The following is an 11,299-nucleotide window of genomic DNA, read 5'->3' as shown; positions in this document are numbered from 1 at the left end:
CAGCCAAAATGAATAAATAAAACAAAGCAGCTCACTCCACTCCTTAAATAGGCAAGAATGAAGGGGTGAGTGGTCTCTGTCTGTCTGCCTGCAATTGTCAGCTGGTCACAAATGCAGTGAGAGCGGAGGCCACTCCCCTTTCGGCTGTTTGCAGTTTTCCCTCCGTTTTTGTTCTTTTTTTTTTTTTTTTTTTTTTTTTTTGAAATTGTTCCTGTTTTCTCTCTCTCTCTCTCTCTCTCTCTCTCTCTCTCTCTCTCTCTCTCTCATTGCCTGCCAGCCCTGTTGTTTGCAACAAGCAAGCCACAGCCTCGCAGGCTCCTCCCTTGTTACCGCGAACAAACGAGCTAGGCTCTTTGTTGGCGTGGCGGGACGCCTGAGCGTACACGGCTATAGCTCGGGTTTCTCTTCATTCACGCACAAATCTTTCGCCTTTTACTAAAGATTTCCGTGGAGGGGAACGTCAAAGAGTCAAAGTGATTTTTTGGAGCGCTCTGCCTCCGGGCGGGGCCGCAACAATCCGTATAACGAGAAAGTATAAACTTAGGGCGGGGTGGGAGTGGCTCGCTGGGTGTCTGGAAGAGGGGGGAAGGGCGGGTATGCCACGGAGGAGGCCTCCCTGCCTGCGAGGCCGGTGCCCGGTCCAGCGCCCATTTCAGGTTATCGCTTCTCGGCCTTTTGGCTAAGATCAAGTGTAGTATCTGTTCTTATCAGTTTAATATCTGATACGTCCTCTATACGAGGACTTCATATTAAATGGATTTTTAGAACAGGGAGGCGAAACAGGGGCTTGCCCCGTTCGCCCCACGCATCGACCTGGTATTGCAGTACCTCCAGGAACGGTGCACCTTCCTAAGCTTGTGTGAAAAAAAGAGTTTGTTGCTGTTTGGTATAATCAGCCTGTTTTATTTTAATGAATGAATGAATGTATTTATTTATTTGGTGTGTGTGTGTGTGTGTGTGTGTGTGTGTATATATATATATATATATATATATATATATATATATATATATATATATATATATGTATATATATTTATTGATTTGTCTGTCTGTCTGTCTGTCTGTCTGTCTGTCTGTCCATGTGAGGGAGCAGCCAAAATGAATAAATAAAACAAAGCAGCTCACTCCACTCCTTAAATAGGCAAGAATGAAGGGGTGAGTGGTCTCTGTCTGTCTGCCTGCAATTGTCAGCTGGTCACAAATGCAGTGAGAGCGGAGGCCACTCCCCTTTCGGCTGTTTGCAGTTTTCCCTCCGTTTTTGTTCTTTTTTTTTTTTTTTTTTTTTTTTTTTGAAATTGTTCCTGTTTCTCTCTCTCTCTCTCTCTCTCTCTCTCTCTCTCTCTCTCTCTCTCTCATTGCCTGCCAGCCCTGTTGTTTGCAACAAGCAAGCCACAGCCTCGCAGGCTCCTCCCTTGTTACCGCGAACAAACGAGCTAGGCTCTTTGTTGGCGTGGCGGGACGCCTGAGCGTACACGGCTATAGCTCGGGTTTCTCTTCATTCACGCACAAATCTTTCGCCTTTTACTAAAGATTTCCGTGGAGGGGAACGTCAAAGAGTCAAAGTGATTTTTTGGAGCGCTCTGCCTCCGGGCGGGGCCGCAACAATCCGTATAACGAGAAAGTATAAACTTAGGGCGGGGTGGGAGTGGCTCGCTGGGTGTCTGGAAGAGGGGGGAAGGGCGGGTATGCCACGGAGGAGGCCTCCCTGCCTGCGAGGCCGGTGCCCGGTCCAGCGCCCATTTCAGGTTATCGCTTCTCGGCCTTTTGGCTAAGATCAAGGGGCGGAGACAGCGATCGACCCTTTGGGGTTTGAGAGCCTTCCTACGGATTGCTCTAGGAACCCAGAGGGCATTTAAAAATTTTTCTCTATGGTAAAAGTTGATGATTGTGATTTAATTTGTGGAAAGTTTTCTAAATTTGCAGGTTGTTGCGGTTTGGATTATTGGTGAATTAAGGTAAGTCTTGTTTTTTTTTGTATTTATTGTGTCTTTTGTACTTGTAAGGCTTTTAGGATCTTAGGATTTTATAGTTTTAGGATCTTAGAGGTTTTTACAAGTGGTCTTTTTTAGAGAGTTAAGTAATCTGTAGGTGCCTCCATCATGTCGGCCGCTCGGCCAGGCATGAGGAGGCACCACAGTGTGCGTTTTTATTTCAAGTCAGATAATGAAGGGAAACTGTTGTACATGTCGCGTTTAGACTTTTCTAGGAAATTGATACAAAAGGTTTTGGGTTTCAGACCAGAAATGTTAAATTGCATTATAGCTCTGCCTCAGAATAAGGGTTACGACGTAAGCTTTGGGTCACAGACATTGTTGAACAGGTTTTGGACAAAGTATGAGGAAATGGAAAAGCACTTTGAGATGTTTATGTTGGAAAGGTTGACAGATTACACAAGAAAGGTAGTCATTGTTAAAATGTTTAATGAGACTGTATGTGGGGAAGATATCTGTGCATGGCTAAGAAGGTTTTGCAATGTAGCAGGGCCACCTATGAAAGTTTTGGACGAGGATCGTATTTGGAATTGTACCTGGAGAGTCCCGATAAGGCAGTGGGAGGACGCTAACGGCTATATGGGCCTGAAGCATATACCACAAATGATAGTGTTGGGGGAAAATAGGGGCTACATTCACTACCAGGGAATGCCCAAGACGTGCCGCAAGTGTGGGGATATGGGACATCTGGCTGAAGCCTGCTCTCAGGTAGTATGTGGGAAATGTAGGGAGATAGGGCACAAATATATTGAGTGTACTAATACCAGAAAATGTAACCTCTGTGGGGAGAGTGACCACCTCTTCAGAAATTGTCCCTCTTCCTTTGCAAATAAATTAAAGAAGGCGGAGAGAGAAAATAAAACTGAAGACAAGATGGCCGAAAACAAAATGGCCGAAATACAGCATGGTCCGGAGGTAAGTGAAGGAGAAGGAGAAGAAGGGGCGGGGCTAGAGGTTTTGGAGGGAAATAACGTTCCCCAACCTCATGAAGTGACCACTCTGGAAGCTAGGGGGAGCTCACTCCCCAAGCAGCCAGAGAAGAGTCAGGGAGAGGAAAGGGTGGAGGAACAAAATAGAGAAGTAGAAGTGGAAATTGAGGAGGAGGACAGTTCACCTTCATGGCAATCTGGGTTTGAGGTAAGTATGCCGGGGCTGGGGAGTGAGCTAGATACCTCACTCCCAAGCGCACAAGTGGGGAAAAGACCGGCGGAGTCCCCTTTGATGACGGAGGAAAAGAAACAGCGGGCCACAGCAGACGAGGATACCCCTCCTTCAGAGAGGTCTGACCCCTGCTGGCCGGGTGGTTCACCGAACGAGGTATCTTTTTTACACTTACCGCCAAGAGGGAGAGCGTCGACTCCTGACCGATCAGAGACAGAAAATATCCCAGTCCTGGACTTCTTTCACCCTGGCAGGAGAAAAATGGAAGTGGTTTTAGGAATCGATGTAGACTAGTTTTAATGGATTTTATTGTGTTAAGACCTGCAAGAGATAATGCAAATTTCAATGTGTTTTAACTGTGTACAAAATGACCCCCTGTTTTAAACCCCCCCTTGTGGTTTTACTTCTCCTTTACTGCTCCATGTCTATCACAATCTCTACTCTAAATGTGAGAAGTGTGAAGACATCTGTGAGAGCACAGAACATATTGTCCTTTTTAGAAAACACATCTTCAGATGTGTTTTTATTACAGGAGTGTGCAATCCCTTTCATGAACTCATACAGAGAGTGGGAGCAGAAATGGACTGCGGGTCCCTCTCTCTGGAGTGGATCACACTACAACAGATCGGATGGAGTGGCGGTTTTAATAAAAAGCCCTAACATTCAGGTGAAGGACTGCACCGTGGTGAGGGATGGGCGGGCCTTACTGACTCATTTGAATGTTTTAGGGCGTGACTTAAAGGTCTTAAATGTGTATGGTTTTAACGATAAAAATGAGAGGTGTGAACTATGGGAGGACCTGCAGCCTCACTTATTGGGAAAAACCCCGGTAATAGTGGGTGGGGATTTTAACTGTGTTTTATCTCAAAAGGATAGAAAAAATGTAGGGGAAAATTTTAAAGTTGATAAGTCTTCTAAGGTTTTACATGGGTTACTGACTGATTTTAATTTAGAAGACTGTTTTAGAAAAGTGCATCCGAAGGAGGAGGGGTTCACCTGGTTTAGTGGTGATGGCACCCGAGCCTCCCGTATTGATTTTCTTTTTACTAGAGAATGCCCGCCCAAGGATGCTACATTAACTCCTTTGTTTTTCTCAGATCACCTCATGCTATCCTGCTCACTGTTTCTCCCCACTGGTGTGACGGTAGGGGGAGGGATCTGGAGGCTGAACTGCTCCCTATTGGAGGATGAAAGTATTGTAGCAAGATACAGGGAGCAGTACAGCCTTTGGCAGACTCTCCAAGACTCATACGACTCACGGGCACTTTGGTGGGAATCAGTGAAATATAGGACCAAGACATATTTTAAAAGGGAAGGGTTTTTAAAGAAAAAACGCCAGAGGGGGAAAATGAAGGGTTTACAAAAGAGGCTGCAGAGGTATTTTGAGCTACGCAACCGGGGTTTTGACTTTAATGAAGAAATAAAAGAGGTAAAAAATGAAATGGAGGCCCTGGCGAACGTGATAAGCAGGGGGATAATGATCAGGTGCCGGGAACAAGAGATGGAGGAAGGGGAAAAATGTACGAGGTATTTTTTTAAGAAAATAATGTGTAAAGGGGGAGGGATGTCTATGTTGAGAGAGGGTGACAGAGAGGAGGCAACGGACAGGGGCATTTTAGATATGGTAGGGGATTTTTATGAAGAGTTGTATGGGAGCAAGGACACAGATGAACAAACAATGGGGGAAGTCCTGGGGTTTTTAGACAGGCAAGTGAAAGACCCAGACGTTTTAGTAAAAGATTTCACAGCGGAAGAGGTGACTCACAGCTTCAAACATTTTAAAAGGGGGAAGTCACCAGGGGAGGATGGGTTGCCAATGGAATTTTATGAAGTTTTTTGGGACATTTTAGTGCAGGACATTTTAGAGGTTTTTAAGGAATTTGAACATACACAGAGACTACCGGACAGTTTTAGGTCAGGGACAGTGACACTTTTACACAAAAAAGGGGACAAGACAGATTTGAAAAATTGGAGACCCATAACGTTACTGAACATGGACTGTAAAATTTTTAGCAAACTTTTAGCAGACAGGATGACAACGGTTTTAGACAACGTAATCCACCCAGATCAAGTTTGTGCAGTGCCAGGAAGGAGGATCACAGACAACCTAATACTGATCCGGGACTCCATTTGTTATGCGAGAGACAGAAACATTCGATTATTGCTGTTAAATTTAGATTTTGAGAAAGCTTTTGATCGGGTCTCGCACCAGTACTTGTTCCAAGTACTGCAAAAGATGGGGTTTCCAGGGAGGTTTTTAGAATGGGTGGGACTGCTGTACAAAGACATTACTAGCAAAATTCTAGTAAATGGGCATTTGTCAAAAGCGATTAATATTCGCTCTGGGGTCCGGCAGGGTTGTCCGTTATCCCCGCTCTTGTTTGTGACAAGCATAGAGCCACTTGCACAAATCTTGAGAAGGGACATATGGATCAGTGGATTAAAACTACCTGGGGGACAGACGGCAACATGTAGTTTGTACATGGACGACGTGACCATTTTATGCACGGACATCTTATCAGCACAACGGACTCTGGACCTGACTGATTGGTTTGGCCGCGCCTCAGGGGCAAAGTTGAACAGAACCAAGTCAGAGGCGCAGGCCTTCGGTCCATGGACTGGAGAGAGGATGGGGTTAGAAGTTGATTTTAAAGAAACTGACATAAAGATTTTAGGTTTGAAATTTGACAAGACAGGACGGGGGAAAGGAAATTGGGAGCCGACACTAGGGAAAGTACGGCAGAGATTAGGCCTGTGGGGACTGCGCAATCTGACCCTAGAAGGGAAAATTTTAATAATCAAGGCAGTCATTTACCCATTGCTTTTATTGTTATGCTCTGTTTTTTACCCTCCAAGATCCTTTTTACTAGGCCTGGACCGAGCGATGTTTTACTTCCTGTGGGGGTCCAAGTGGGAGAGGTTGCGAAGAGACGTGGTGAAGAAGAGACCAGAAAATGGGGGGAAAGGTCTCCCGGACCCCCACCTGTTTTTAGGTAGCAAATACACAGCGACGTACTTTAAGTACGCAATAGCCTCATCTGGCTCAAGAACGACTGCCATGGTACGGTTTTGGATGGGGTCCTATTTAAGAAAGCTAGGGGTTTTTAAACAAGATTCAAAAACACCTATCTCTTTTAAAATGCCGCATGAATACGATTTTATTAGGAAATTTTTAGTCAAATACGATTTGGAAAAATGTGGGTTAATTAACCTAGTAAATGCAAAGAACTTGGTTTCTCTCGTCCAGGACCAGGAAGAGGTGAGCGGCGTGACGGGGCTGACAAGGGAGGAGGCGCGCAGGGTGTGGAGGAACGTGGCTCATCCGGCCCTGCAGAACCGGCACAAAGACCTCTCCTGGATGGTGGCCCATGAGATCCTTCCGGTCCGGGCGGTGATGCACTCCCGGGGCATGGGAGCAACGGCGGTGTGCCCTCGGCCTGGCTGCGGCCAGCCAGAGACCGTGAGGCACTTGCTCTGGGAGTGCAGCGTGGCAAGGGACCTGTGGGCCGCGATCGGCCCCCTGAAATGCCCGAGCCTACCAGCAGGGGAGGTCCACCCACTAGAGTACCGACAAGCGGTGCTCGGGGTGGGCCAGGGCCTAAATCAGTTGCCAGCAAAAGACTTTGTGATGCTCTGGTCCACCCTAAACAGTGTGACGGCCGCTTTGTGGACCTCCCGCAACCTGCTGGTGGGGAAGCACGTTACGGTGCCCCTCCACGCCCTCATGAAGCTGGCAACTGTAACATCGCTGCAGGTGGCACCGGACGCTGATATTCGGAGGAGGGGGCCGAGGCCACACGCAGGGGGGTCCCTGCCACCACCAGCCCGGGCTCCCGCCGACGTTCCCTGAGGGCATGGTTTGCCTGAGAGAGGACAGTGGGCAATGGGAGGGATCTCCGCTGGAGACGCACAGGAGGGGTCCAGCCGGCGGGTCGGTAGGGGTGGGGCCTCCCACCCGCCCTCTTCGGCCCTGCCTCGGCCCTGTCTCTGCCCCACCCCCTGGGCGAGGGCAACAGTTCCTTGTTGTAGGTTTTTAGACAATAAATGTTGAATTTGGATATATAATGCATTAAAAAAAAACCCTTTTAAAATTTTAGTGATTACAACCTTTTAGGGAAATGTATTTGTGGTTTTTAAAAGAAATAATGTTTTGACTGATGTTTTATTGACCTGTCTTACCTTTTACAGTTTTAGGGGATGTGAGGTGATCTATGCATTTTAAAAAGCTGTATTTATTGTGTACACAGTTTCAATAAAAACATGTCAAATCAAAAAATCTGTTCTTATCAGATTTTATGCTTTATATGTTTAATATCTGTGGATTTTAATGCTGTTTTACTAATTGTGTTTTTCTGCTTGTGTTTTAACAGGAGGAGTCTGGGCGGAACCTAATGAGCAATTGGTCTGGTGGCATTGCCCACCGACCACCGCTTGGGAACCGCCCAGCTCCTCCTCCTGTTTTTAGGCTCATCCTGCCGACTTCAAGGATCCCGGGTGGACTTCTGAACATTCCCCCGGTGATCGGCGGAGGAACTGCGGGCTCTCTCTGCTCCGGGTCTCTCGGCAGAGTAGAGGAGGATGGCCGAGGGGGGGCCTGAGGGACCGGGGCTGGGCGGCGGTCAGCCGGTCGGGGCCTCGGGGTCGACGGCAGCCTTCTCGGAGGGACCTGGCTGGGGAGCAGGCGGAGGCCTGCTCAACACGGCCAGGTTCCGCTGGGTCCCTGGGGAGGAGGGAATGCCTTTCGTGGAGAGGATCCCCTTCATCCGGGAGGTGCTGCTGGACGCCCTGGGGACCACGACTGGAGATCTGATCTGTGCCCAGCGCAACGGGCCCCTGGCCTACTTTGAGGTCACCTTCTCCTCTGCTGAGGTGTACCAGCGTGTCCTGGAGCGGAGGGATGAGCTGAAGGGACATCCCGTGGGGAGGCATTTCGTGGTTGAGCCTCTGTGGGTGGAAGGCCGATGTCTGGTCACCACTCACATGTTCAACCCGTATGTCCCCACGGAGCAAATCCGCAGGTTCCTCCAGGCCTACGGGGAGGTCCACCCGGGGGAGAAGTACGTACGGGATGAGCTCGGGGTGTGGAACGGGCGCCGCCAGTTTATGGTGACCTTTAAAACGGACGGTAAGGGGGGGCTTTTGCATCCACCAGCTCTCTTCTCCTTGACTAAGAACAATGGTTATCTGTTCTACAGGGGTCAGCCGTCCTACTGTCGGGGGTGCCAGGCTCATGGACACAAAATGGAGGACTGCCCGGACTTGAAGTGCTTTAAGTGCCTGGACCCGGGACATATGGCCCGGGACTGCAGAGGCCCCCAGAGGTGTAGGCAGTGCCGCGGCGAGGGACATGTGGAGCGCTCCTGCCCTCAGAGAGGAATATCCTATGCAACAGTGGTGATTGAGGGCAGGGGCAAAGAGGCCGCCGCGGCACCCTCCGGGGGGACCCCGGCCGGACCGCAGCCACCGAGGGAACAAGAGGCGGTTCCGGCACCTTCCAGAGGGGCCCCGGTTGGGCCACAGCCGCCAAGAGAACAGGAGGATGCTGAAGGGCCATCCGGAGGGGCCCCGGCCGGGCCACGACCAGCGAAGGGACGGAAAAAGAGAAGGGCAAAGAAAACTGCAGTCCCGGGTGAAGAGGAACAGCGTGTGGAGGGGGAGGTAAGAATACCACCGAGAACCACTCATTTGTTGTGTGCTCCCCCTCCCCAGAGAGAAAGGTCCAGGCCGACCGGGCAGTCCGGGACAGCTCCCCCTGGCACCCCCAAGCCGAAGGGACAGACGGGCTCGACCCCTACTATGGAGCAGCAACACACCAAGGAGAGGAGGGCCAGCCCCCCCAGCGTGAAGGCGGCGCCCAGCACCCCCCCCTCACCCCCCCTGAGGAGTAGCTCACCGAGGAGCATGCTGGGAAAAGGGACCTGGGAGGTAGGCGGTACCCCAGGGGGGGAATTTGCCCGGACGGATGACGACGGCTTTCCTTCCCCCCCCTCCCCCCCAAAGAAAAAGAAGAGGACCCAGGTCCAAAGGATTGCGTTGGTGGACTTGGTATCTGAGGACTCTATCTACATAGATGAGGAAGGGGCCGCCTCCTCCCGAGAAGAGGAGGATCCCGGTATCCATGGACGTGTGAGCTTGGGGGATGAATTGAGGGGGGTGCCGGTTCCATCACCCCGATGTCTTACAGTGGGAAATATTTTAGATAATGTTATGTTATCGGATTTTATAGTCTGATAGGCCCCATATGGGGATAACATTGAAGTTTACATTTCATGACAGCAAGTTTTAAAATCCACAGAATTTGAGGTGATCTTAGCCATTCTAATGTATTTACCTTTTGATATTGATGTCTTATGTGTCTGAGTTGTTGTGTATTTTAAATGTTACATTTTTTTGGAAACATTTCATGGTTATTGTATTGTTTGGATTGTGAAATGATGGAAAAAAAAAAAAAAAAAAAAAAAAAAAAAAAAAAAAAAGAGACATGTTATTTCACTATAGTAAAATGGATACATGCATATATGTGAAGGAAAATGTTTCTTGAAATTCTATACATGTAATGTACTACCTATGAATGAGTGACAATAAAATATGAAAAAAAAAAAAAAAAATCTGTTCTTATCAGTTTAATATCTGATACGTCCTCTATACGAGGACTTCATATTAAATGGATTTTTAGAACAGGGAGGCGAAACAGGGGCTTGCCCCGTTCGCCCCACGCATCGACCTGGTATTGCAGTACCTCCAGGAACGGTGCACCTTCCTAAGCTTGTGTGAAAAAAAGAGTTTGTTGCTGTTTGGTATAATCAGCCTGTTTTATTTTAATGAATGAATGAATGTATTTATTTATTTGGTGTGTGTGTGTGTGTGTGTGTGTGTGTGTGTGTGTGTGTGTGTGTGTGTGTGTGTGTGTGTGTATATATATATATATATATATATATATATATATATATATATATATATATATATATATGTATATATATTTATTGATTTGTCTGTCTGTCTGTCTGTCTGTCTGTCTGTCTGTCCATGTGAGGGAGCAGCCAAAATGAATAAATAAAACAAAGCAGCTCACTCCACTCCTTAAATAGGCAAGAATGAAGGGGTGAGTGGTCTCTGTCTGTCTGCCTGCAATTGTCAGCTGGTCACAAATGCAGTGAGAGCGGAGGCCACTCCCCTTTCGGCTGTTTGCAGTTTTCCCTCCGTTTTTGTTCTTTTTTTTTTTTTTTTTTTTTTTTTTTGAAATTGTTCCTGTTTTCTCTCTCTCTCTCTCTCTCTCTCTCTCTCTCTCTCTCTCTCTCTCATTGCCTGCCAGCCCTGTTGTTTGCAACAAGCAAGCCACAGCCTCGCAGGCTCCTCCCTTGTTACCGCGAACAAACGAGCTAGGCTCTTTGTTGGCGTGGCGGGACGCCTGAGCGTACACGGCTATAGCTCGGGTTTCTCTTCATTCACGCACAAATCTTTCGCCTTTTACTAAAGATTTCCGTGGAGGGGAACGTCAAAGAGTCAAAGTGATTTTTTGGAGCGCTCTGCCTCCGGGCGGGGCCGCAACAATCCGTATAACGAGAAAGTATAAACTTAGGGCGGGGTGGGAGTGGCTCGCTGGGTGTCTGGAAGAGGGGGGAAGGGCGGGTATGCCACGGAGGAGGCCTCCCTGCCTGCGAGGCCGGTGCCCGGTCCAGCGCCCATTTCAGGTTATCGCTTCTCGGCCTTTTGGCTAAGATCAAGTGTAGTATCTGTTCTTATCAGTTTAATATCTGATACGTCCTCTATACGAGGACTTCATATTAAATGGATTTTTAGAACAGGGAGGCGAAACAGGGGCTTGCCCCGTTCGCCCCACGCATCGACCTGGTATTGCAGTACCTCCAGGAACGGTGCACCTTCCTAAGCTTGTGTGAAAAAAAGAGTTTGTTGCTGTTTGGTATAATCAGCCTGTTTTATTTTAATGAATGAATGAATGTATTTATTTATTTGGTGTGTGTGTGTGTGTGTGTGTGTGTGTGTGTGTGTGTGTGTGTGTGTGTATATATATATATATATATATATATATATATATATATATATATATATATGTATATATATTTATTGATTTGTCTGTCTGTCTGTCTGTCTGTCTGTCTGTCTGTCCATGTGAGGGAGCAGCCAAA

At 47.9% G+C, this 11,299-nt stretch overlaps 5 non-coding genes and 1 pseudogene across 5 annotated transcripts; all 6 read left to right on the top strand.

Annotated features, from left to right (window-relative positions):
- Positions 1 to 390: 390 nt before the first annotated feature.
- Positions 391 to 509, top strand: LOC143508140 (U5 spliceosomal RNA). The gene has a single exon (XR_013129200.1). It is a non-coding gene; the product is annotated as a U5 spliceosomal RNA (small nuclear RNA).
- Positions 510 to 659: 150 nt separating this feature from the next.
- LOC143508144 (U2 spliceosomal RNA) lies at positions 660 to 850 on the top strand. Its single transcript, XR_013129203.1, has one exon. It is a non-coding gene; the product is annotated as a U2 spliceosomal RNA (small nuclear RNA).
- A 629-nt stretch (positions 851 to 1,479) lies between these two features.
- LOC143508138 (U5 spliceosomal RNA) lies at positions 1,480 to 1,598 on the top strand. The gene has a single exon (XR_013129198.1). It is a non-coding gene; the product is annotated as a U5 spliceosomal RNA (small nuclear RNA).
- An 8,135-nt stretch (positions 1,599 to 9,733) lies between these two features.
- Positions 9,734 to 9,913, top strand: LOC143508131 (U2 spliceosomal RNA; annotated as a pseudogene).
- A 664-nt stretch (positions 9,914 to 10,577) lies between these two features.
- On the top strand, positions 10,578 to 10,696 carry LOC143508137 (U5 spliceosomal RNA). The gene has a single exon (XR_013129197.1). It is a non-coding gene; the product is annotated as a U5 spliceosomal RNA (small nuclear RNA).
- Positions 10,697 to 10,846: 150 nt separating this feature from the next.
- LOC143508143 (U2 spliceosomal RNA) lies at positions 10,847 to 11,037 on the top strand. The gene has a single exon (XR_013129202.1). It is a non-coding gene; the product is annotated as a U2 spliceosomal RNA (small nuclear RNA).
- The last annotated feature ends 262 nt before the right edge of the window (positions 11,038 to 11,299 follow it).

The sequence above is a fragment of the Brachyhypopomus gauderio genome, unplaced genomic scaffold (genome assembly GCF_052324685.1).
Source record: "Brachyhypopomus gauderio isolate BG-103 unplaced genomic scaffold, BGAUD_0.2 sc802, whole genome shotgun sequence".
Lineage (NCBI taxonomy): Eukaryota > Metazoa > Chordata > Actinopteri > Gymnotiformes > Hypopomidae > Brachyhypopomus > Brachyhypopomus gauderio.
The sequence above is the reverse complement of the archived record's forward strand: the minus strand, read 5'-3'. Positions and strand labels throughout refer to the sequence as shown.